The sequence below is a fragment of the Sminthopsis crassicaudata genome, chromosome 1, assembly GCF_048593235.1.
Source record: "Sminthopsis crassicaudata isolate SCR6 chromosome 1, ASM4859323v1, whole genome shotgun sequence".
In the NCBI taxonomy this organism is placed as follows: Eukaryota; Metazoa; Chordata; class Mammalia; order Dasyuromorphia; family Dasyuridae; genus Sminthopsis; species Sminthopsis crassicaudata.
In genome coordinates, this window is record NC_133617.1 from 753,998,651 (window position 1) to 754,023,813 (window position 25,163).

General features: G+C 53.0%; 1 protein-coding gene across 1 annotated transcript in view; it reads right to left on the minus strand.

Annotated features, from left to right (window-relative positions):
- CRHR2 (corticotropin releasing hormone receptor 2) overlaps window positions 1-25,163 on the minus strand; it is an 80,804-nt gene that overhangs the window by 42,429 nt on the left and 13,212 nt on the right. The window contains exons 2-3 of the mRNA XM_074284560.1: window positions 22,487-22,579; window positions 10,928-11,047 (exon numbers count right to left, since the gene is read on the minus strand). The gene's annotated coding sequence lies outside the window, so the exon portion shown is untranslated. The remainder of the gene's footprint in view (window positions 1-10,927; window positions 11,048-22,486; window positions 22,580-25,163) is intronic.

The window sequence follows — 25,163 nt, forward strand, 5'->3', positions numbered from 1 at the left end:
GGGAAGGATTGCATCACATCATGGGGGAAAGAGGGCCCCAGATGAAGTTTGTGAGGCAGGACTCAGGAGCTGGACCAGACAGAGCCCTGGGCACAATCCTATATTTCACTGCTTGAGGTCTCAGTTTCTTCTGTAAAATGGGTGGGTTCTAACATTCCTTCCAATCTGCACGCTGCGATTGGCTTGATCCTTGCTGCCGGCCCCTCATTGTCTGAGACCTAAGTGGACACTAGTAATGCCCTTTCGTAAAGTGATGTTCAGAGCACAGCATAAGACAAGCACCCCCTCCCTCTTCCTCCCAGAACCCTATCAGGAAATAACCCACCCAAAATCACATTAGCCTTTGGAAGCCACGTCACACGCTGAATTCACATGGAGCTGGCTGGCCACCGACACTTCCAGACCTTTGTCCCATAGGCAGCCAGATCATTCTTGTCCTGTACTTACTACATTTCAGGCAATAAATATTTATTAAGCTCCTACTATGTGCCAAGCTCTAGGGATACACAGAGAGGCCAGACAGTCGCTACTCTCAAGGAGCTCCCAGTCCAATGAAGAAGACAATTACAGGCAAGTTATATGTAGGATAAGCGGCAAACATTTAACAGAGGGAACATTACTGGAATTAAGGAAAGATTTCTTTGGAAAAATAGAATTTTATCTGAGACTCGAAGGAAACCAGGGAAGTCAGGAGGCCGAGAGGATGAGGGAGAGCCTTCTGGGCCTGGGGGGATGGCCAGAACCAAGGGATGGAACAGCAAGGCGCCAGTCGTGGCATGGAAGGGTCCGCTGTCACTGCAGAAGGCTAAGAGAAAAGAAGACTGGAAAGGTTCACAGGGCGGGCTAACAAGGGATTTGAAAGCCAAATAGAGAGGATTTTGTGTTTGTTCTTGCAAGCGACAGGGAGTCACTGGAGCTTGTTGACTTGTGTGTGTGAGAGAGAGAAAGGGAGGGGGAGGAAGAAGAGAACGTCAAGGAGACATTCAGCAGGGGCATCAGAGAACAGAAAAGACCCTTGGATTTGGTCACTGAGAAAACGCTGGTGACTTTGGAGAGTGAAATGGCGGGGGCAATTTGTAAGGGAGGAAGAGGAAGAGGAGAGAAAGTGGAGCCACAGATTGATTTTTGAATATAAGTTCAGACTCAACTTTTTCCCTTAATAAAATGATTTTTAGATTCAACTCAGGCCACCAGAAGTGCCACTAGGGGCACCATAGCTCACAGGGCCCGAAGTCATGAAGACCCATATTTCTGAGTTCAAATCTAGCCTCGGCCGTTTACGAGCTGGATGATCTTGGATAAGTCACTTCATTGTTGATCTCATTTTTTTTTCATCTATGAAATGAGCTGGAGAAGCAAATGGCAAATCACTTCAGAATAGGACACCATTGAAATGACTCAATAACAACACGCCATCTGTTGGGGCACATTGTATCTTCGGTCGTCTATTCTCTGTATCAGGAGGGTTCCCTCCAGATTTTCTCTCATCCATAAATTTGACAAATGTGCCATCAAGGACTCCATTCCAGTCAGAGTCCCCTACCCTAGGCCACCTTGGGGACTGACCTTGATCTAGGAAGTAATCGCCCGGACCAGGTTCACCCAGGTCCAAATCCACCAAGCTTTCCTAACAGCCACTTCCCATCTCTCTGTCAGTCTACCAACATACTTTTATTTAGCTAAACATCTTGCTGACTTCTGCTCTGGCTACAGCGTTTCCCTGCTCTATCTGCTTGTAATGCTGTCAGAGAAGGCAAAGAGGTTCACATGGCGGAGCAGGAGCCAGGACTACGCTCCCGCCCATTATAAACTGTGCTTGCAGAAGCCACGTAGGCTGTTAGTGTCGCTGCTTCCTTTTCTAAGAGCTCACAAGTCATCCCTTTAATAATGTGTTCTAGAATTTCGCCAGGTATCAAAGTCAAGTTCTGTGGTCTCTAGTTCCCAGAATCCACTTTGTTCTCCCATGTCCCAGAGCGTTGATTTGTCTTCCATCCCATCATAGATCTGCTCTCCATGATTCTTAAAGATCCCTGACTTAGCAATTCCTCCTGCCAGTTTCCTCCCCTATTTAAGGATGTAATCCATCTGGGCCAAGGGACTGCAGCTCGTGGAAGGCAGCTAGAGGATCTCTGACTGTCTCCTCATTGATCTCTGGGTTTACTTTCCTGTTAATAATTTAAAAAGACTTTCAGCTCTGAAGATCATTCTCCTCAATAAAGGGAAGAAAGGTGTATCACGGCAGGGTCGCTGTCTACCTGGCTTTCCTTCCTACTGTGCCAGTGGCCCCAGGAGGGCACAATCTTTTCCCTGGTCTCCTGCCCTTTCTTCTCCAACCGTGAGATCAAGCCCTTTTGTTGTCCTTGGCATCCGCTGGCAGCCTCAACTCCTTTGGGAGCCATCTCAGTGTCTCTTACCATCTCAGTCCCTCATGTTAATTTTCGGTTATGGTGACTGCTTTGAGACTCCTTCCCCACTCAAACTGCCTCTCCCCCTTTCCTGGAGCCATTCTCCAAGGACATTCACCCAGTTCCTTTATTCTAAAAACAAAAGGTCACAGCACCTCCGAGCAGAAGGACTCCCCTGCACCTTCCTCTACACCTGAGGAAGAAATTCTCTTAAGGGCAAACGGCACAAATGGCGAGACTTTGCTTGGAGGTCTTCGGGAGGGAGGATTCTCCCAAGCCCATTCTGCTCCGGAGCACTTCTAATTATTAGGAAGTTTTCCCTTTATTTAAATCAAATCTGCCTCTCTAAAATCTCTCTCCTCCTCCTTTTCTTTCCTCTTGGCCCAAGCAGAGCAAAGCTAATCTCTTTTCCATGGGCTGGCCCTTCAGAAGCTATAGCTAGCTCCCTCTTTCTTCCAGTTTTCTCTTTTCTGGGGTAGACACTTGGCCCTTTGCCAATGCCTTTTGTTTTCCAGAACTGCTCCTCGGGACCACAGTCTGAGCAGAGGTGGAGGACATAGGAAGGGTTCACCTGTTCTGGACGTTCTGTCTCTATTAATGCACACCCTTTTGGGATTGCAGGGAGGCACCCTCATGCCATAGGTTGAGTGCTGACCTCGGAGCCTAGAACATTTGGGTCAGATTCTACCTTGGACACTGATTGGGTGATCCTGGGCAAGTCACGATCTCTTTTATGTTTCAAGAAACTCCCAAGACTTGTCCAAGTCACAGCCAGGCTGCAGCCTGAAGTCAGGGAGGGAGCCGTCCACACGGACAAAATCCTTCCAACTCCCCACCAGCTCTTTCTCAGTTTTTGCCGTAGCTCTTAGCATCCTTGTCCCAAAGGTCTTAGTGTTGCTGAAAGCTTTGATAATAAGCTTAATACGCTGAGGGCAGTGCTAAGACTTTTGGACCCTTTGTACTGGCGGGGTTGAGTTTTAGAATCCCAGGGTGACATTGTGGAAGGATGTTTTGAAGCCCTCGGTTGGATTCTCAGCTTAGCCACTTAATCTGACTTTGGGCACATCACTTCTGGGGACCTCAACTTCCTCCCATAGCGAACGGGGACTAATTGATTTCAGAAAGTCGCTCCCAGCTCTGGGGCTCGAGCTATCTCCAGGCTCCATTTCACTTTTATTAGATCAGGTTAATTGGTCTGGCATGTGACTATCTTTTTGAATACTGATTTAACCTAGTCTACTAATAACCCATTCCAACTTTGTTTTGTGGCAAAAATCCTAAGCACAACGTGTACCCCCTCTTTTAAGTTATTAATAAGAGGCCGAGGAGAACAAGTTCTCCTGCAAGGCCTCCCCATTGCTCAAGCCCACGTCATTAATCGATGTTCGGTCTTCAGCATCTGCAGTCAGAGGAGTGGAGCTCTGTTCCACCCCACCTGCTGACAGTGTTACCGACCACTCATTCCTTGCTGAGCCGATGTCCCCGCCTTCCTTTAGGAAGCTCCTCGGGATGCTCCCAGCAGGAGATACATGGGCACCGATCCCGTCTCCTCCTCACTGTGAGACTGAGGCCAAGCCCTTTCCCTTATCCAGGCCCTCATTCTCTCCTCTGTAAAATGCGAGGAAGGACAGCATTTCCCTCCAAGAAAGATTGGGAAAATCTGAGGGAATGCTGTGGCAAAAGCACGGAAGTCTGTTGCGATGATCCTTACCCTAAATCCACCCGAATTAGTGGTCGCTGCCTCACTCTGTGAGTGCCCAGTGCACCTGTGAATGATCCCGACTAAACCCCAGTAGCGGGACTGATGTGCCAGCGGCCTGGTGAATTTCCAAGAAAAGGCAGAAGATTATAGAGCCCGAAGGGACTGCAGACCTCACCAACCTGAAGAGGAAGCAATCTGGGAGGAGCCCAGAAGGCCGGGTTGACTTGCCTGGGTCAGGAAGGTAGGCCTCAGAGGCAGGCCTCCAGACTAGGTCTTCTGGTAAGGTAGCAGTCAGACAAAGGGAGTCCCTCCAGAGCACCAATCAAGGCAACAGACACGGGAGCTTCCCCAGGTCAGGGACATCGCCTCCCTCATCAGATCAGGGCCTCCTGGGGTGGGAGACACGATTCCCTTGTCTGTCTAGGGGCCGACAACTGACCCCATCCGGGGCACATAGTGGGTGCTTAATAATGCTCCTTGGATTGGGTTGGATTGAATTAAATTAAATTTCACAAGCGTATGCCGAGTCAAAGGAAGTCAGACAAGAGGGTGGGGTGATTCAGTGCTTCCCATTCCCACTTCTGGGGGCAGCTTCAAGGTAATACCCCACTGACTCAGGGTCTGCACCCCTGCCATGATCGATGAACAATGAGACATGTTTATTAGATCAAGATGTGAGCCAAGGGAGAACTGTGTCTGCCTCAGCTTCCCGGACCAGATAAATGAACCTGGCAGGCTACAGGAGAGCCTAGGGACGTGGAGGAAGGGGTATTTGTATGGGGGAATCCCATTTTTCCAGACTCATATCAATTTGTTCAATAACATTTGGGATTAGTGGGGATTTTGAGGTGAATTAGAGAGAGAGAAAGTCAATGTGACATGGTCAAGTCAGGAAGACCGGGGTCAAGTCAAATCTTGCTTCTAAGACACATCAGGGACCTCGGTGCTCTAGGCAGCTCCCCAGGACTAGAATTTGCTGAGAAGATGCTGTCCTGCCTTGGGAGAGGGAGCCTTTGTATTTGGGAGCTAGCTCCTTGTCAGTGAACTTTCCCCAGCTCCAGTCCTTATCCCTGGGCAATGGGAAAGCCGGGGGCACCACAGTGCCCAGAGAACTGGGGCTGGAGGTAGAAAAACCTCAAAATCAAACCCAGACTCTGACTTTCTAGCTTTTCGAACCTGGGCAAGACACTTCACTTCTGTCTGCCTCAGTTTCCTAAACTGTAAAAGGGGCTATTATATAGCACCTGCCTCTCAAGGATTGTGTGAGATTCAAATGAGGTAATCTTTGTAAAGTGCTTGTCACAGTGCTGTATAAATGGTACTTATTGTCATTATTAATGAACTCCCAGAATGGACAAGATTGTAGGAGATATCCTTAGGAAAGACAAGGATGACCCAGTGTCTCCTCGGGGAAGAAAGGCCATTATCTCCTGGTGGGACTGAGTGTGGGGTGGGCTTCAGTGGCTGACTGAGCAGGGAAAAGTCCTTGCTGCTCAGTGTGAGCGGGAGCAGGAGCTATCTGGCTCAGATGCCCTACGTGGCCAATGGGTTCTTTCTTTATGGACGGAAAGCAGCAATAGTGGCAGATCAGGGCCAGGCCAGAGACACGAGGGACCAATTATCTCAGCCTCTCTTGCCATCTCACCTCACCTCACCGACTGAGGCGGGAGCTCGAATGTAAACATTGACCCGGGAATCAAAGACAAAGATGAAATTCCCCCTTAAAAAGGAGAGAAGAGGAAGAAGAGGTGGGAAGTGCTGGGTTTGTCTTTAAGAACCCAAGTTCTAGTGCAAACCACAGTGAAAAAGACCTTTGGGTTTGAGTCACAAGACCCAGGTCTGCATTCTGGCTCTGTCAGATTGCTGTGGGACTCGGGCTGGGACTCTTGGTAACCTCTCTGAGCCTGGGTCCCTCTCTGTAATGTGCCGGGGTCATCTCTGAGGTCCCTTCCAGATCACTGACAAAGCCTTTGTTCTGCTACATTAGTTGGGACCATGGACAAGTCACAAGTTCTCAGAGAAAGTCTCAGTTTCCCCCTCTGTCAAGTGGACTCATGTCTCCGAGTTAAAGGACAGCCAGAACCTTTACAGTTGTCTAATCCAAATCCTTGGGTCTTGAGGGAGTTGGGGACACTTATCATATTCCCTCTAAGTGTTCTCTTCTCCAGCCCCAACACACCCCATTCCCTCTATACCAGCTAAGGAGTCCATTTTGATTGGTGGCAGATGATTCTGGATCAGGTGACTGATCCAGAGCTTTGTCATCTCATTTGTCTACACAAGAACTAGACCATTAGCTAAGCCATAGTGGGGGAGAGATGGAAAGGACAAAGAAATGATGACAGTGGGAAAAGAACTACAGTCTGTGGGCCTGTACACATACACTCCCCACAGATTCCCCCCCCCACATCCATACAGATACCCCCAAACACACACACACACACACACACACACACACACACACACACACACACACACACCAGCTGTGTGACCCTAGGCAAGTCACCTTATTGTTTTGAACTTGCCTGAAGATTCATCTTGCCTGAACACTTGCTCCAGCCAATTCTTATCCCATAGCAGACAAGCTCCTGGTCTGAAGGGAGTTTCTATACCAGAAAGAATCCCTAATCAGATAAAAAGACAGGTCCCGGGCCAGACAAACTCCCCCACCACGTGGGAGGGGGCTCAGCCATTTTTGTGTGTTCTGGTCCCATTGGGCAGACAGTCTAGCGTAGTACATGGACTCTCAGAATTGTGCTTTTAAGTCTAAACACAAATAAATGAAATATAAAGGAAGCAAACCATATCACTAGTGCAGGTTAAGAGCCTCTGTTCCAGCATGAGCACGACCCTAGGTCTAGCCCTTCTTGCTCCTCCTCCTCCTCCTCTTCCTCCTCCTCCTCCTCCTCCTCCTCCTCCTCCTCCTCCTCCTCCTCCTCCTCCTCCTCCTCCTCCTCCCTGCATGAGTGTCAGCACTACCTCTTATCTTCCCTGTGCCCTCTGCCACTGGAGAGCCTTACCCTTTCTGGGTGTCTGAATGAAACACTGATCACCAGCTCCGCTCTTTCTGGTGATACGGAGGAGCACAGGCCTTCTCACCCGCCTTGCGCTCCCCCAGCACCGACCTCTGAGCAAGGACCTCTGGCCCTTCCTTTTGCTCCATGTCAGAACTTTCTTTTAGACATCGCCTCTGCCCAGGTAGAGCGTGAGTTCTTTGAAAAGAGCTCTTTTTCCTATTTGTATCCCTACGACAGCTCAGTGCTCGACAGAAAATGCTAAACAAAGGCGACTGAATCCCTTTTCCCCATTAATATCACCACTCTCCTCCTCCTCCTCAGCGTCACCATCATCTCTCTCATTTCTGTGTCATTCCATGATTCATAAAAGACTTTCCTGGGAAACTCCAAGTGTGGATTAGCATTCCCAGCTTTTAGGAGTGTGAACTGATGCTCAGAACAATTGAATGCATCTCCCATGAACCTGTTCTCATGTGTGAGGCAATATAAACATGGAGAGTCATATGTTGGAAGAGACCCCCCAGGGCCCTTTAGCCTGACCTCCTCCCTGGCACGTCAGATCTATCCGGCACGCTGCTGACAGCTGAGTCAGCCTTTATGGGAGCATTATCAGTGACAATACTTCTTATCGAATTGCTATGATCCTTGACAACAGCCGTCGTGATCCCCGGATATTTCTTCCCTGGCCCAACATGGCCGGGTCCTTTAGCTCCTCCCCCGCATGTGCTCAGTCTTTTGGCCCCTGAGTGACAGCCCTCTCTGGTCCATGGCCTTCCTCCAACACGGCATCCACACCAAACCCCACCCCAGCACCCTGTCGTTGGCTTAGACATGGCCATGTCCTCCTCCTCACGTGGCCAGAAAGGCCATAGAGCTCCTCACTTTTTAACCTTAGGATGACCCAGGCAGCTGGAGAGTGTAGCCAGCCCCCAAGCTCTCTGGCACACTTGCCACACTAGCAGTTTCCCCTTTTATGATGCATTGGAAATAGAAACACCTTGTGTCCAGTGGAATAATTTGCTAGTTATTGCTCAGCTAGAAGAAGCCCCACACAGGCAGTTCCCCTTTCGTGGGTAGACACCCTGAGTCACTGACATGTCCAGGCCACAGTTCTCTGAGGCTGACACAGGGACAGAGGATCAGAGCCGCCTTCTCTCTCTCTGAAGGCTACAGCCTGCCCCAGGCCTCCGAATTGCCAGGGTGGACATGCCAACTCCTGGGCACCCGGCTTTCCCTCTAGGGCAGGGACCTGGGGGGAATCTTTTGGGATCCTAGTTCTCAGGAATGGTTGCCCTATACTGCATTTCTCCCTCCCAGCCAAAGGGCCCGAGAATACAATGTAATGACCCATTTTGAAGGGCATTGTGGTGGCCAGAGGGCTGAGTGGAGAGTCAGAGTTCAGCCCCCTGCTAGCTCTTCTATTTGTTGGCCGTGTGATGCTGGCTAAGTCTCCTCTTGGATTCTGTTTCCTCCTCTGTAAAGGAGGGGTTCTGAGGCTGAGTGTTAAATCACACTATCTCCTTCCCAAGCTGGAAATTGTTATTTTCAAGCCTCCCAAGCCCCAGCATTTGGTGCCCCGGTGTCCTGAAACTGTCTTCATTTAACTGAACGTTAGCTGCTTTTTGCCTTTGGATGCCAGCACCCAGGACAGCACCTGGCAACCAGGAGGCCCAGAATTAATGTGTTTTGATTGACTGCTTGAGAGAATCATACTCCTGGGGGGTGGGAGGGCATCTCATCACATACAAAACCTTAGAAACATAGAAGCCAATGGCTTTCCCCTCCCAGAATGGAAAGCCCTCCCTTCACAGTCTCCCAGTAGGCTTGGACACCAGTGAATCTCTGGGGCTCCCAAGGCAGGGAGCCTTTTGGGAAATTCTCATTGCTCAAGAAGCTCTAGGAGCCAGAGTAAGGAGGAAGCTTAAAAATCATAGTTCCCTCTTTTGAAACAGAAGGAAACAGAATAAGGATAATTTATTTACAAAGAAAAATCCCCCTGAAGCTAATAGACACCTACAACTTCACGTCAGCTCTCCTTTTCTCTTCTGCCACATACATGCTCACTTATTTGGTGGGCTTTTCAGTTAAAAATGAAACAATTTTAATGCCAAAATGGAAGCCCCCGGAGGGAAGGGATGTACCCAGGGTAGCAAAGCTCTTATGTAGCAAGACCAGTATTTAAACTCATGTCTCCTGACTCAAAATCCAGAAAGTCAGGACTCGGTGCTCCAGCTCGGCCAGTCTTTCTGCGGCGTCCAGATCTGCCTTCTTATAATTACCTTCTACCTATCGGTGCCCATTTCCCTTGCTGTGCTGCTGAGAACCAGCCGGGCCCCCTCCCATATCAGCCCTCGAAGATTTGAATAATGTTCCAAATATCGAGCAGTGAGGGCAGGAACTAAATGAGACTGGGGACACCCAGCTGGGGCCTCCTGGCCCCTCACCCGCTCCATGAAGAAGCCGGTTCCGACCACGTCCTCGCCTCTCCAGAACTCAGAAAGGCAGGAGGGAATGGTGGGGAAGATAATGGAAAGGGGGGAAGCAGGCCAAATGGGTCAGCTCTGCGCTGAGATCCGAGGAAGGTCTCTGCCATGCCTGAGTGGAGCCCAACCAGATTTCTGGGAAAAAGGGCTCCCCGAGGCAGCTTCCTGCTAGGCAGACGTTGGCGTCTAGGAACCCCTGAATCAGAGGGATCCAGCCCCCAGCTCCTGACTCAGAGCCCTTGACTCAGAAGGAGTGAGCTTGCTCCAGGCCCCTGACTCAGACGGGAGGGCTCGTTCTGAGCCTCATTAATGGCTCCCTCGGAGGAGAAAGCGGTGCAGACCCTGGACTGGAGGAACCTGAGCTCCCGGTGTGATGGTTCCCTGTTCTGTATCCAGACCCCTACTCTCTCATGCCCATCACTTGTGGCTCCAGAGCTGGAGGGGTATTAGCACTCATGGAGTCCAGCGCACTGATTTGCTGAGGGGGACACGGAGGCCCCCTGGTGGGGGTGAAGGGCGGGTGGGCTCCTGCAGCCGGTCCCATTCCCCAGCCTTTCCTTTTCCCTTACGTCTGGAGGGCCCCGGCGGGCAGTCTTTTCGTTTTCTGGATAAGCACCTCTTTCCGAGCTCGAGGCGGGGGCTGAATGTGAGGTGGAAGTGGGTGGGGGGATGGGGGGTCTTTAGGTGAGTCAGGAGAAGGGAAAACGCCCCAAGCACTGCAAATGCTTTGCAAGTGGGACGGGACGTGGGAGAGGAGCACCCTCATTCACTCACTCTAATAATAATAATAGGACTGTGTGGTGGGACGCAGTAAATGAGCTCCCCAGGGCTGCCGGGATGGTGGGGGTCTCAGCTTCTGGATGTCAGGGGCCCCTGACTGCGCCTGCCCTTCTCTAATGGAACTTGCCGCTAGCTCCGGGTTAGCTCCTGCTCGCTCCCATCCCTCCCTCAGAGCTTGGGACGCTTAGTGGGCTCCAGGACTGCAATCCTGCTCTTTCTCCCATCCCCAAGCCGATTCCCTGTCCCCCCTCCCCCCACCCCGCCCCTGGCCTCTCGCTCCCGGACAGAGGAGGCTCCGAACCATGGGGCTGAGAGGGGCCGCCATGGCTCACGGGATAGCAAGATTCAGGTCCCAGACGGTGAGGGAAGCCCCTCAGCTCCATCCCCAACACGGCACACCAAGGGAAACTGAGGGTCACAGGGCGGCGGGCCTGGCCCGGGAGCCGTCACTCCCCGTGCCCCACGCTCTCTGGGTCCCGGCCCGAGGCCGGAGTGGGGAGGGCGGGGCAGGGAGGGAGGGAGGGAGGGGAGCCCACTTACTCGTGGTGTTGTACTTGATGCCGTTGAAGAACTCGGGGCAGGGTCTCTCCACGTAGGCCCCGGCGGCGCTGCGGGGCCAGCACGTCCCGATCTCGTCCGTGGTAGCATTGCAATAGGGACCTGGGGCGGCACACGGAGGGCGGGCTGAGGATCCCGGGGGCTCACGGAGGGCGGGCTGAGGATCCCGGGGGCTCACGGAGGGCGGGCTGAGGATCCCGGGGCGCCCACGGAGGGCCAGCGCCAACCCGGGCTCCGCCCCCGGCGCCCCGACTTCCCGGAGCACCTACCCTGCGGGCCCGAGAGAGGCGGGCCCCCGGCGTCCGGCCCCGGGCCCCGCAGCAGCTGCGGAAGTCCGCTGCAGTTAGCGTCCGGCTCCTCCGGCCACCCGGGGAAGAGCGCGAAGTCCATGGTGGGGGAGTGTGTGCGAGGGTGACTGCGTGTGTGTGCGGGTGACAGGGTGTGTGCGTGCGCGCGTGTGACACGGAGGTGGGGGAGAGAGAGACAGAGACACAGAGAGAAACAGAGACAGAGATAGAGAGACAGAGACAGAGACAGAGACGGAGAGAGACAGAGAGACAGAGAGACAGAGAGAGGACACCCGCACAAAGGCAGCGGGAAGAGAGTGGGGGCGGGGCGGAGGAGCGGATGCGCAGGTGACTTGGGGAGCGTGGGTGTGCGCCCGTTCCTCGGGACGCCCGGCCCGCCGAGGCTCCGCTGCCCCGCTCTCCTCCGGCTTTCCTCTGCCGGCGTCCTCCCCGCTCCTCCGCCTGCTCCTGCAGCTCTGAGGGCGCAGCCCGCGGGGAGGCACAGCTGCCGAGCGCCGCGCTGGCCGGGGAGTCCCGACTCGGGCTGCCGCTGGCCTGGGAGTCGGGAGTCCTGTGAGCGGCGGCGCCCCGGCCACCAATGGCAGGCAGGGCCGGGCTGGGGGTGGAGGGAGCAGAGAGGGCGGGGCCCGGAGCACAGAAGGGGGGCGCTTGAGAGGAGAGAGCCGGGGCTCCAGACGCCTGGTGCCTGCTGCCCAGTCTCCAGTGCCCGGGGCCGCAGCCCGCTCCTCCTCCGCCTCTGCAGCCTCTCACTCCGCCCTTCTCCCCCACACCCCTCAGAGGGGGCCTCAGTGTTAGGTGTGTGAGTGTGTGAGTGTGTGTGTGTGTGTGTGTGTGTGTGTGTGTGTGTGTGTGTCCGCCGGGGATGCGGAGGGAAGAGGGAAACTACAGGGAGAAAGGGATGAGCACCCTGGCAGGAGGGCACGATATGATTGCCAGGGCCAGCGCCAGGGGCAGGTAACGGGCTCCAAGGCGCCTGGAGATCCCGCGTGTCTCCTGACTCTCCCTTCTCTTCCCCCGGCTCAGCTCTTGGAGATCCAGCACTCGGCCTCCTTTGCAATCCCCCTCCCCCAGATCTTCTCTTCCTGAGGGAGCCAGCTTTGACTCCCAGGTCTTTTTCCTGTGTCTGGCCTGGCTGCAAAGAGCACGAGGGAAGTGGAACTGCCCGAAGCTGCCCGGGATCAGAGGATGGGAACGGCTCTGGCTTTGATCCTGGGAGAAGGAATCAGAAAGTTTGATTATCCCTAACCAAACGGGAGCCTGGCATGAAGAAGGGATGCAGGATGGGGGTGGAAGGAAGTGGGAGCACACACTGGGGGATAGGAGCCACTCACTGAGAAGAGAGAAGAGAAGGGAAGGGAAGGGAAAAAAGGAGGAGAGGAAAGAAGGAGAGGAGAGGAGAGAAGGGGAGGAAGAGAGAAGAGGAAAAGAGAGGAGAGTAAAAGGGAAAGGAAGAGAAGAAAAAAAAAAGAATAGAAGAGAAGAGAGTTAGAGGAATTTGATAACTGCCTTTTTCCTGAGGATTTGGAAAGCAGTCATTTGAAGGATGGCTCTGACTCCGCTACCTTATCATTCCCTCCAGAACTTTGGCTTTTCCAAACCCAATAGTCTCAGTTCTATATGACAAGGCTCCAAGTTCCCTTTTTATCATCTTGTTCTTTTTTTCTGAAAGTCTTCCTCGGGCCTCTTTGGAAATATAATGTGAAAAGTGATGGACAGTGCTCCATGGGTGAGCTGACCAAGTGGAGAATTACTGCTCTGTTGTATCTGGGCGCGCTCCTCTGGTGATGGTCTCAGAGCAAATGCTTTTTAGGATATGCATCCAAAACTTTCTCTGAAAGAAGGGACTATCAGAAAAGAGACGGCCAGGGAAGGGACAGCCTAGGAGGGGGCATCCAGACAAGCTTTCACTCAAAGGTAGCAGCACACTGTAAATAGCACACACAACATGTGTACATCAGAAAAACTTTTCCTTGAGAAATCCAGCAAGAAAGACCACCGTTCCCAAGAACCTCAGCAACACCTACTCTTATCCTGGGAACAATCCAAACATTTAAAGATACCAAAGTGAGCCAGCTCAATCAAATTTGTCAAGACATCTGCAGATCACCTTTTGCCAAGGTCCTCAGGATCCTCAGATGGTTTTTACCCCTGACCATGGTGCTGACTCTTACCTGCTTATCTGGCTGATAGTTTCTCAGTGTGGAGCTCTTTTCCACCAAAAGAACTATTCATTATAGACCATTACTTTCCCATCTTCCCAACATAAATGCCTTCTGAGGTCGATGGGTTGCAAAGGTTGGAGTTTGTGCTGTTAAATTATCTCACTCTGACACAGAAAAGCATCATCTGATCCTGCTGCCTTCTCCTTACAAATGCTAAGGGGATAACCTTGCCTGAACAATGAATGTTGCTAATGAGTAACAATGATAAGCAGCCAGAAGCCGCACCGTAGAGTGGACAAGGGGTTGGACTTGGGTCAGGAAGACCTGAATTTGAATCATCTCTCAGATATTTTTTATCAGGGGATCTATGCCACAGATTTGTTATAAGAATCAAGTGAGATTTTACACATACACACAAATACATGCACAACACACACATAATGATGCACAAATGTTAAGGCATTATATAAATACTAGCTATTATTGTCGTTATTAAGCAACAGTCACAAGATCTCAGACTCCTAGGAAGGAACACCTAGACACATGCACACACTTCCCTGACTGCTTTTCTGTTATGGGTAGAAGTCTCAGAAACATGCTCACATCGAGGTCATTTCTCCTTGGGATGTTCAGACCATGCTTCAGGGCTTCTCTAACTCCAGGATTGGCTCCAACCCTTACTCTGAATAATTTTGAAGTACCAAAGCCAGCCAGCCCACTTAGATATACCAATGTTGATAATAACCCTTCCTCCTCAATAATCTCACTGCATATCCCCTCCTTCATCTCTCTCCCAAGTTCCAAACAGCAAGGCAATGCACTTTGTCTGTATAGCCACAGAGTGCACTCAGCATCACTCCTGCCCCTGGCCATGGTGCTGACTCAACTGTGATTCTCTGCTTCTTCCTACTTACCCCTGGCTGTGGTGCTGACTGCTTCTCTTACAAAATCTGTCTGGGTTTTTAGTGTTAGCTTGGAGAGAGGGGACAGGATCATTCACATGTTCAAATTTCTGGTTCCTATTGAGCTCAAGGATGCTAAATTCCTTGTCCCTCAGATCTTTTGCAATAACTGTTGTCTTGCCATGCCCCATTCCATACCCTCTTCCCCAATCTTCTCAATTTGTGCTGTTGATTAAAAAAAGAAAATACAACTAAGTTCAGGACCTCAAATTTAACCCTATTAAATTCCAAATTCCATGCCACTCTGTTTGTGCCATTGTTCTAACTTACTGAGATTTTTTTTGGGGGGATTCAATTTATTTTATCTAATGCATTAATTATTCCTCCAAACTTTATGATCTTCACAAATTAATCCATTAGCAAGCATTCAGTAAACACTGGACTGGATTCTGAGACTATAAATACATGTCTTTGCCTTTAAGTAGCTCACATTCACTAGTGGGATCAATGCTCCCAGTAAGTATATCAGGAGTTCTATAAAACACCAACACAGTGCTTGGAGTACATTAACAACTGGGAGGATCTTTAACTTGATGGGGGTAGTAATTGAGCTGATACTTAAAAGGTTTTAAGAGGCAAAGGAGGGAGGTTGAGTTTCCCAAGCAAAAAAAAAAACTTATGCAAAGGACTGCAGGGGGAGATGAAATTCCAGTTGTGAAAAATAAAAAGAAAGAAAGCTCGCTCAGACCATAGAATTCTTGAAAGGGAGTGTAATCAATAAACCTAGAAAAGTATATTGGAGCCAAGTGGTGAAGGGGTTTAAATGCCAGCCACAGGAATTGATATTTTATCCTACAGGTGGAAGAGGGACAGCCTGGAGGACTCCAGTTCCAGCCAAACCAGTAGGAAGAGTCCACTTTTGTGGACTTTCTTTCTTTAGGTCAGTAGGAGACAATGCATCTCACACAGAGCAGGGGGAGACACACGACGGGCAAACATAGACCAACACAGAAACAGAAAAGCATGGGGAAGTAGTTTCCCCCTCCTCTATCCCCCCGACCTGGAGAGAATGGTGACTATGGGCTTTAGAAAGGTTCATATCCTCAGAGCCCAGCAGAGAGCTAGAACTACAGGAAACTTGAAGAAGATTCCACATAGGAAGAGAAGTACTCCTAGTGCCAAGCCTTTTAAAACACCGCTTTGCCACACATACTTCCCCCATGTGTGCCTCACTAGCTTTGTACATTACAGCTGAACCTGCTATCCATAGGAACTTTTCACTTACAGGAGAAGAGCACCTCTCTTTTTGGGGGCTTGTCTAGTACCAAGTGTCTTTATAATACCTTGGTACTTTCTAAAAGCTAATTGAACAATCATGGAGAAGCCCACTGATGGTTCTCGCCCTTCGGGCTCACTCTTTAGAACAGCAAATAGAACAGCAGCCATTCTTCTAGGGACATGAGGAACAGCAAGGCCAGAGCAGTGCATGGTCTCATTGAATTCCGAGAAAGTCCCAAGTCTCAGCCCAGCAGGTTTGATTGGAATTGAAATGAGTTGGAAATGAAGAATGTTCAGCTTCTGGCCCTGCCGGGCTCCTACTTTTCTATGCTGCTGCTGCCTGCCCCTTAGTCTTTGATTCTATAAGGGGTTTCCAGCCTTAGATTGCTCAGATGAGGTCCTACTGTCTAAATTTCCAGGCCAGTGTCAGGGGGCCTGCCCCAGGCCGTGTCAGAAACAGCAGTCCTGGTCTCAATGGGCTCATCCCAATGCCCATAGGCACTGTGGTCTAGTGGACAGAGCTGCTGGACATGAGACAGGAGGACTCAGGGATTAATCTTGAGTCAGCTGTTCAATAGTTGCATAGCATGGATGGCCCTTAGCTTCTTGGGGTTTTAGCTCCCTCATTTGTCAACTGCAGAGAGTATCTACTTCAGAGAGTGGCTGGGAAGTTCAAAGGGGCTAATGCATTGGAAAACCTCACAGCGCCATAGAGCCAGCCATCATCATCATCATCATCATCATCATCATCATCATCATCATCATCACTGTGATATCCATTGGGAAAGATGTGAGAATCTAATGAGATGACAGAGAAACAGAGAGACAGAGATGATAGAGAGCTGTGTAGCTAGGGTGTTCAGAAAAGTATCAGGAAGAGCTGGTATTCTCTACAGGAAAGGAGGAGAAAGAGGAAGAGGAGGGAGAGAGAGTCAGAAAAAGTCAGATAGAGAAAAACAGAAGAGAGAGACAAGACAAAGAGACAGAGGGAAAGAAGAAAGAAAAAAGAGGAGAGAAAGACATAAATTATATATATATATATATATATATATATATATATATATATATATATATATACAGAGAGAGAAAAAGAGAGACAGAGAGACAGAGAGAGAGAGAGAGAGACAGAGAGAGAGAGAGACAGAGAGAGAGAGAGAGAGAGAGAGAGAGAGAGAGAGATTCCCCTTGAGGCCTGGATAAGAAGATATAACAAGAAAAGGAGAAACCTCTGAAAGCGGGACACCTACAACATCAACAATAAGATCAGACCTTTCAAAGCACAATCCCAACTGACTCAAGAGTCTGGTCACGCACTCCATTCCTCAGCTACCTCCCCTGACTCTCTTGGGAGCCCAAGGATTTCCTTCCCAAACCTTCCAGCATCTTCTGTTCTCCCCGGTAGGAGATGGGTCCGAGTGTGCAGTAAGTCTCTCCATGGGTGGTCTCGGAGCCCCTCTAGCTCTAAATTCTATTACATCTTTCTCCTAAGTACCAAGATATTTGGGGATTCTTTTATAGTTTGTAATTAAGAGAGTCACACAGAAATTTACATTTTAAAATTTACATTTAACCCCCCCCTCCCAGAAAGCAGGCTCATAGCTCTATTACTTCATTTGCAAGTTGTTGCTTTTAGAATTGTAGTTTACATTTTCAAATAAGGCTATACGAGGAAGCCATCAATGCTGCCTGCCTCTCCTTTTGGGAATCTAACCAGGACTTAGAAAGCTGTAAATCAAAAGCTCGATTCAGGAAGTATGATGAGGTCAGTTGGCTCTAACCGAATGACATTAGAGTAAAAATACAATTTCCAAGGTAAATTTGAGGGAAAGGCTTCCCTTAAAGGAAAGACTCTTTAAGACAATGAGGTCTTCAGAGTCAATCATTCAGTTGGTCAATAAACATTAAATGCTGGGCACTGGGCTAAATACCAGGGCACAAACAAAGGCAAAACAGTTCTTTTCTTCAAGGAGTTCATTATCTAATGGGGAGAGCATTGATCAATGACTTTATTCAGGTTTTAGGGGAAAGCGTGGACAAGTTTCACAGGCCTGAGCTCTCAGAGCCCCGAAGAAGGCAGAACCATCGCCAGGCTGCCCTAGCAGTTCTCTAGAAGCTCTAGCCAGGACAGTCAGCAACTGAAGGAGAGCCTGCTGACATTTAGTCAGGCAAATATGGCGGCCCAGAGGATCAGCACTTGGGCTGCTTCTAATGGGGCTGCTGAGCTCAGGAAGGTGGTTCTGGGCTTAGCCTTTTCTTGTTCTCCAGGGCCTGAAGCCTCCACTAATCTCTGAGACAAGCTCAGCTTCACTTCCAGTCTCAAAATTCGGGGGCAGGAAAACCAGTGGGAAATCTGGCTCGGTGTGCATCCGGCCCGAAGCGTGACTATTGCCAAGCTGGGACTTAAGAGTCTGGATCTGGGCAGAGGGGCTGTTCTCTGGTTTCCCTGGGGCCTCTGTCCTGCCCTGTGATTTTGATTAAATTAAGCTTGATTTCTGCTTGCCAAGGGGAGCAGTAAAACATCAGACCCTAGGGACTAGGCCTATGGCCAGCATGTCTCTGAGTAATTTGGAACAGAGCGTGAGGGCCGAGGAATTAGGAAAATTGGAAAAAGGTAACAGGCGGCTGAGGAGCTCGTTTCATTCTTTTGCTTCTCAGAGCCTTGCTCCGGATGTAGGGACTGTGGACAGAGAAGCTGAAGGCTCTGCCAGGCCTTTGTTTTGCGCTCCAAGGAGCACGGGCTGGTCCCACCTGAGCTAAGTCAGTCCTGATGAGGAAACCCAGTACCCTGATCACCAATCCTGGACCCCGGAAGCCTGGATGGTTTGGAATCTGGACCCCATGTGCAATGGGACGGACTGAGGCTCAACCGAAAAAGCCGGAGGGGGCTCAGAGGGAGGGAGCACAGCCTAAAGGGGATGCCCCGGGCAGGGAGAGCTTAGCCCACCAAGCTCAAGGAAGTCTGAAACCCAGAGAGTATCTTTAGGAGTCGACTGGGGAGACAGGAAGGAAGGTAATGGTAGAAAGCTCAGGCCTTAAAGGAAAGGCAAGAGAGGAAGGAGGAGCAGGGGAAAACAAGGAGGGAAGGAGGCAGCAAGACTCATGCTGCCTCCATCAGGGAGTCTTCCTGGATTCCTGCAGCCCAGCCCAGTCTTCTTCCCCTGATCCCCTAACACCGTCCTCAAGGGCCTGCACCAGCATCTCACGTGCTGTAAGCTCAGACTCAGTTCCATTCCCAGCCCGAATCCCCCTTCCTCCGGGACCGTGGGCCCCTATTTTATCTAGGGCATTTCCCCCTCCCTTTGAATACAATTCCTCATGCAACTTGTCCTTCAAATAATTTGTCCTTTGCATATCTCAGCTACCAACATATTTTCAAATCCAACTCAGCCCTCAGATAATTTGTTCTCTTTCTGTATCTCAGCTACATACTTCCAAATCCCCAAACTGGGCCCGTGTCCTTCCTCTGATATGTGCTGGACTCTGTGACCACGTTCCCCCAAGTTATGGGGGCTGAAGGATGCGCCCCCGTGTCTCACTTGTCTTCATCCTCCCTCACAATTGCCACCAGGGAGGTTTGCCACTTGATTTTCCCTCCAATCCTGGAATGTCACTGGGGTGCCTGGACTAGAGAGTCTTCTGCCCCTCCCCCATGTGATAGCAATCAGATCTCAGGCTGAGAGGGATTTTGGAAGTCATGGAGTGAAGCCCTCCTTGTATAGTTAAGGAAACAGGGACCCCCCGAGTCAGAGACTGATCTAAGGGCACACAAGGGTGGAGCCCAGGGCGGGAGCACAGGAGCCCCCGGACATGCTGCCTCAGGCCCTCTGGCTGAAGGATGAGACTCATGTCATGTTCTAACCATGGGCTAGACACTGACCTCTGCTGTCCTTTGTTTTCTGGGTGGGGTGTGTGTGTGTGTGTGTGTGTGTGTGTGTGTGTGTGTGTGTGTAAGAGTGTGAGAGTGTGTGTGTGTAAGAGTGTGAGAGTGTGTGTGAGAGACAGAGAACCACAGAGAGACAGAGAGACAGAGTGTGTGTGTATGAGTATGTGAGATTCTGGTACCCAGGCCACTGGCCCCCTCTGAAAACAGAAGGCACGGACAGCACCTCCTCCTCCTCCTCCTCCTCCTCCTCCTCTTCCTCCTCCTCCTCCTCCTCCTCCTCCTCCTCCTCTTCCTCCTCCTCCTCCTCCTCCTCCTCCTCTTCCTCCTCCTCCTCCTCCTCCTCTTCCTCCTCCTCCTCCTTCTCCTCCTCCTCCTCCTCCTCCTCCTCCTCCTCCTCCTCCTCCTCCTCCTCCTCCTCCTCCTCGAGGGCAGGTAGGCCTGGAGGCCTTAGACGGGTGAGCTCGGTCCTCAGCTCTCTGGGAGCGCCAGGGGCAGCAGTTTTCAGCTCTTGCTCCTCTCAGCCCGGCTCATGACCTTGACCTTCCACCTCTCCTTTGGCCCATCTTCCCCCTTTCTTGGTCGCTCCTCAGGCCCCACCTCCCTTAGGCAGAACAACTCCCCCCAGAGTCCCCATCCAACCTCCCTCCCTCCCATTGGCCCCTCGTCTCGTGATCCGGGGACACCTCAGGCCTTGGGGATACATTCACAAGTCATAATGGACTTGTTCTGGGGCCATTTTGGCCAAACCGGGCCCCAGGATCTTGACCCCAAGGAGGAGGCTCCAGAAGTGTCCTCTCAGGCATTGTGATTGGACTGATGGAGAAATGTGGGGGCGTTTCCTGGGGTCTTCCAGACCTCCCTCCCAGGGAAGGCGCTCCTCTCATGCCAGGGCTGGCTTCCCCTCCCCCAGCAGTCCTAATTCCCCGCTTTAAGCCCACAGAGAGAACACAAGGTGAAGCAGGCCCGTCCCCGGGGGCTGAAAGGGAGGGGAGCGAGCTTCCGGGTGTCATCAGAGCTGCCGACAGCGGGCGGCTGGCGGGCTGTCTGCGGGGCGACCCCCTGACACAGGAGACGTGGGAGGGGGCGGAGCTGTCTGACAGCCTGGAAGAAGAGGCCACGGCTTGTTAATGAAACAATCTCCCCGAGTGCCCTACTGCTCCCGAGGGAGCTGCAGATGGAGAAGAGCCGGCGGGGGACAACAAGCACCTGGCCAGCCGAAGAGCCCGCAGGAACTGCCGAGCCCGGGAGGTACCGGGGGCTGCCAGTTCCGGACGGACCCCACCTGTCGCCACTGGGACACAAGCCCATCCCTTGCCTAAAGGGGGCTGGGGGGAGCCTTCGTCCGCAGAATGAACAGAAAGGATGGATGACAAGATCGTCGGGGCAGAAGGGGGCAGAGAGGCAGCGACCAGAAGCAGAGGAGTCTGGGACGGGGGTCCGCCGTCCAGCCCAAGCCCCTTGCTAGTTTTGTGACAAGAATACAAGCAGGGAGTTTTCTGAGGGAAAAAGCAAAGCTGCAAACGACCATGTTTTAAATATATATATAAATGCTCCAAATCACCCACAATTAGCCAATGTAAAATGATGTGATTTGGCAGATCTGCCTCCCCGCCATTAGCTTTGTACAGGGTGGGAGAAAGGATCCTTTTGGAGGCAGAGGACTGAGTTCAGACCTCAGCTCGATCCCCGATGATCTTGGGTAATCCCTTACATTCCCTTACATTCTCTGGACCTCAGTTTCCCCACCTGGAAAATGAGAGTTATCAGATGCCCTTTTGGGCCCCTAGTACCTATAATTTCTGACCAAACCCAGCCGATTCAGAAGCCCCCCAGAGTTCAGGGGCTCCCAGTGGCTCTCAGGCTTTTCAGGGACAAAGTTTGGGAAGAGGGCGAATGGGTGGAAGAAGGTGTGAGAGCCCTGAGCATGCTCATTGAGAGGCAGGCACTGGCAGGTCAGGCTGGGGCCCCAGGTACACGGCGTGGGGGGGACTGCCCCCCCCCCGACTCCAGGGCCCTTCCACCTAGAGAACACATGTTCTTTTCTTCTAAGCAAAGTTAGGAACAGAAACGTGGAGCGAGCTGCAAGCCTGGGCTTCCAGGGCCCTCTAGGCCCTCTCTTTGCAGGGTTCTTCCCCTATTTCTTCTGCTCCCCCATTTCCTTCCTGAACACGCCCCCCCTCAGCTTCCACTGCCCACCCCTCTCCTCCAGCCTCCTGGCCCTCGAGTCTCTCCTTCCCAGAACATTCCTCTTTCAGCCTTCTCTCTGGGTCCTGCTCCCCCACCTTCAGCCCCTGGGAAGCCTGCAGGGGAGGCCATGGGTACTACCGGCTGGGACAAAGGCTCGGAAAGGCCCAGCAACACGTGCTTGGTGAGCGAGCCGGAGGGCACGACCCAAGCCGGCAGAGGGGCTGAAGGGATTGGGGCAGAGGTTCTAAGTCAGGATGAGAGCAGCAGCGGCGGTGGCAAGAAATGGGTAGAAGAGCTGGTGTGTGGGACCCCCGAATGTGTCCCTGCCACGATGCCCACAGCCATGGCACAGCCAAGCCTCTGGGGCCTCCCTCACAGCTCCCTTGCTGGTGCTGGAAGCTCCCGGGGACAGAGCCCATGGAATTCTGGGAAGCCCCTGACATGAGGTGAGCTATATTTTCTGCTGCCTCACTAAAGCAGCAGAGGTCAAGCATGGAATAGTCACGGCTTCCACAGTCAGTACTGTCCAGAATTCTCTGCCTAAATGCTGACTGGAGAAGCCTTGACTTTGAATTTAAGCTTCAAGGGCCTCCCCGCCTGGATCGGTGGGTATTCGGAGACCACAGCTCTCTGGGAGCCTGGCGGTCAGGGTCAGAGAGGGACCCCAGATGCCAGGGGAAGCCTAGCCACTGGTTCTCAGGCCACAAGGAACGTCAAAGGTGGCCGACTGTTTCCCGAGGCTGGGTGGCCAAGCCCAGTGCCCTCCACCTCAGACCAGTCACCCCCCACCCCCACACACCCAAGGCACTGCAGAACCTTACCTGTGAGATTGGAGAAGGCGGGGAGCAGGTGGCAGTAGTGACCAGTAGCTCCAAAAGGGGCAAGTCCGTGGAGGCGTGGCCCAGCGGGGTGACCTGGTGGGAAGAGGGAGAGCTCACTTAGGCCACGGGGCCACAGAGATCGCCCCACTTGGCCCGATCCCAGGGTCAGGGGCTGCCCAGCCCTTCCCCTCGTTCCCCTCACCACAACCAGCATCCCCCAGACCCCAAGAGGTGGCACCCATTTGGATCCTACTGGAAGTTCTGGGGGGGCCAGCAAGTGGGCTACAAGGCAGAGAGAGAAGAGAGGTTCCCCCCAAGCTGGCAGCTCCCACCTGGCCCCCAAGCCCTGGCCAAGGTCCCCCCCCACCTTGATCTAGAGTCATGCTTTGATCTTTAGGATGGAGGGAGAAGGGACTTCAGCGCCGACGTGCCAGTCCCCCTCAGCTTGTGGAGGCAGCCTGGGCCCAGAGCCAGGAAAGCGGCCCTGCCCACAGTGTAAACTGAGGCCCGGAACTAAAGCAAAGAGAGTCTCTCTGGGTTCTAGATCAGCTGAGGAGAGCTCCCAGCTCCCTCATCCGGCCCCTGACAAGCTGGCAGCTGAGGAGGCAGCTAAGGCTCCCCCGAGCACTCAGTGCCAGGCCCAGAACGTGAGCTCCGCTCCCCTGGTTCTCTCGGCCAGGACACACTGGCTCAGGGCAACGGCCATGGCTTGGGGGTGTCTCAGAGTGTCCGTGAGAGCCGAGGAAGAAGGGGCCCGTGGCAGTGGCGGCTCTGGGGATGCTGGGACTGGAAACCCCATCGAGGGGGGATGTTTCCTCCCTGCCGTCCTCCTGAGCCTTGGTTTGTCCAATCCTGTGCCATGGGCTGGAGGCTGAGGGACCTGGGAGATGATCTAGTCATTTACTGATGAGGAGCCAGAGGCTCAGGGAGTCGAGTTAGAATCCTCCCTCGAGCTGCGGGCCCCGGGCCTCTCCTGGACACTGAGCCTCAGTTTCCTGACCTACAAAATGAGGCTGGTGGCCATATAACACACCAGGCTGTTGGGAGGCTCTCGGCGGGGCTTTGCACACTGTTACATTCTCAGGGGGTGGGGGGCAGCCGGGACGGGGCTTCTTGACTGAGAAAGATCAAGGACGGAGCCAGGACGACGGAGGGAGGAAACCACACGGGGCGCTTGTTTGTTCTGCTCCATTCCCAGGCCGACCCCCCAGGACGCCCCCGAGGAGCAGCACGGACCGTCCCCGAAAGCGGACACACTGACGGGGGCTCAACAGCCATGGTCGTGACTGGCCCGAGCCGCGGGACCCAGGGAGGTCTGGATGTCAGCAGGGAGAGCATGGCGCAGGGGACTGATGGGGCACTGGACAGTACCCCAGAAATGGTCCTTCCCGATGGGGGGCCACACCCTAGTGCACACACAGGTACACACTCCACACACCCACATATAAACCCACAAGCCTACAGGGCACCGCAGAAGCCCCCCAGGGTCTTCCTGTGGCCATTACAACTGGACTCTTTCCCACCCACAGGAAGAGCCAGAGCTGGCCCCAGGAGCCCCTCCCCTCTCCAGGCCCAGGTGGCCACAGGCTTGCCCAGAAGGCCTGGCTCGGCCCCTTCTAAATTTAGCCCCTGCTCTAAGCTCGGGAGGCTTGTTGACCCCCGCCCTCCAGGGCAGAAGGAGGGAGGGGACATGGACAGAATTCGCCCCAGCCCTGCTCTGGGCCCTCCCTGCCGGTCAAGGTCGGCCAAGGTCCCCCCGCTGGAGAGGAAGCCAGCCGTGGCCTGCCCAGAGCCGTGAGGGGGGAGTCAGTCACACTCACACACAAACACACAGACACAGAGACAGACAGACTGACTGGGCTGCTGTCTCCTCCTCCCTCCCCCATCCCTGTGCTGGCAACTTCCCCATAGCCACAGCAGCCCCCTGGACACCACGGGGCCAGAGACGGCAGAGAAGCTCGGAGGGGGACCGAGGCCCGGCTGGGGAAAGGCCGAGAGGGAAAGGACCGGCCTTTAACCTCAGGGAGCAGAGGCTCTGGGCGGAAGGCCGCCCACCTCCCGGCGCCCCAGGATTCCCTGTATAAGAGGTTCACAAAGGGGGGCACCTGACCCCAGCAGGCCTTCCCCACTCCGGGGCTCTGGCCAGTCCCAGGCAGCTCCGTGGGGTGACAAGGAGCCCGAGTCCGTGAGACGCAGACCTTGGTGGAGGGGCAGACTCCTGAGTGATGGCCCCGTCACTAAGGCTCCAGGTGGAGGAGCTGACCGCCTGCCAGCAGGGGTGAGCGCCTTCTCCCCTTCGGGTCACACTCCTCCGAATGCACAGGGTCTGACCCTGGGGTTCTGCTGGGAGCCCTCTGTGCCAGTGACCGCAGTGACAGCTCTGAGATAGTGGGGAAGGGAAGGTCTTTGAGGAGGGGCCAGGGAGCTGGGCAGCAGGGGCCAGAGTGGGAGGAGCCCCCACCTGGCTCAGAGTTACAAAGTTCCTGGGCCAGTTAGCCCCTCGGTGACAGAGCGCTAGCTTCAGTAACCCACAGAAAGCCAGAGGGGCAAGCTAGGCCGGCGCTGGGTCCTGCCCAGAGACAAGGGCCTGTGGACGGCAGCTCCAAGCCGCTGGCATGGAACTCAGCCATGGGTTGGCGGGGGGAGGCTCCACAATTATATTGGAGAAACAGAGGCG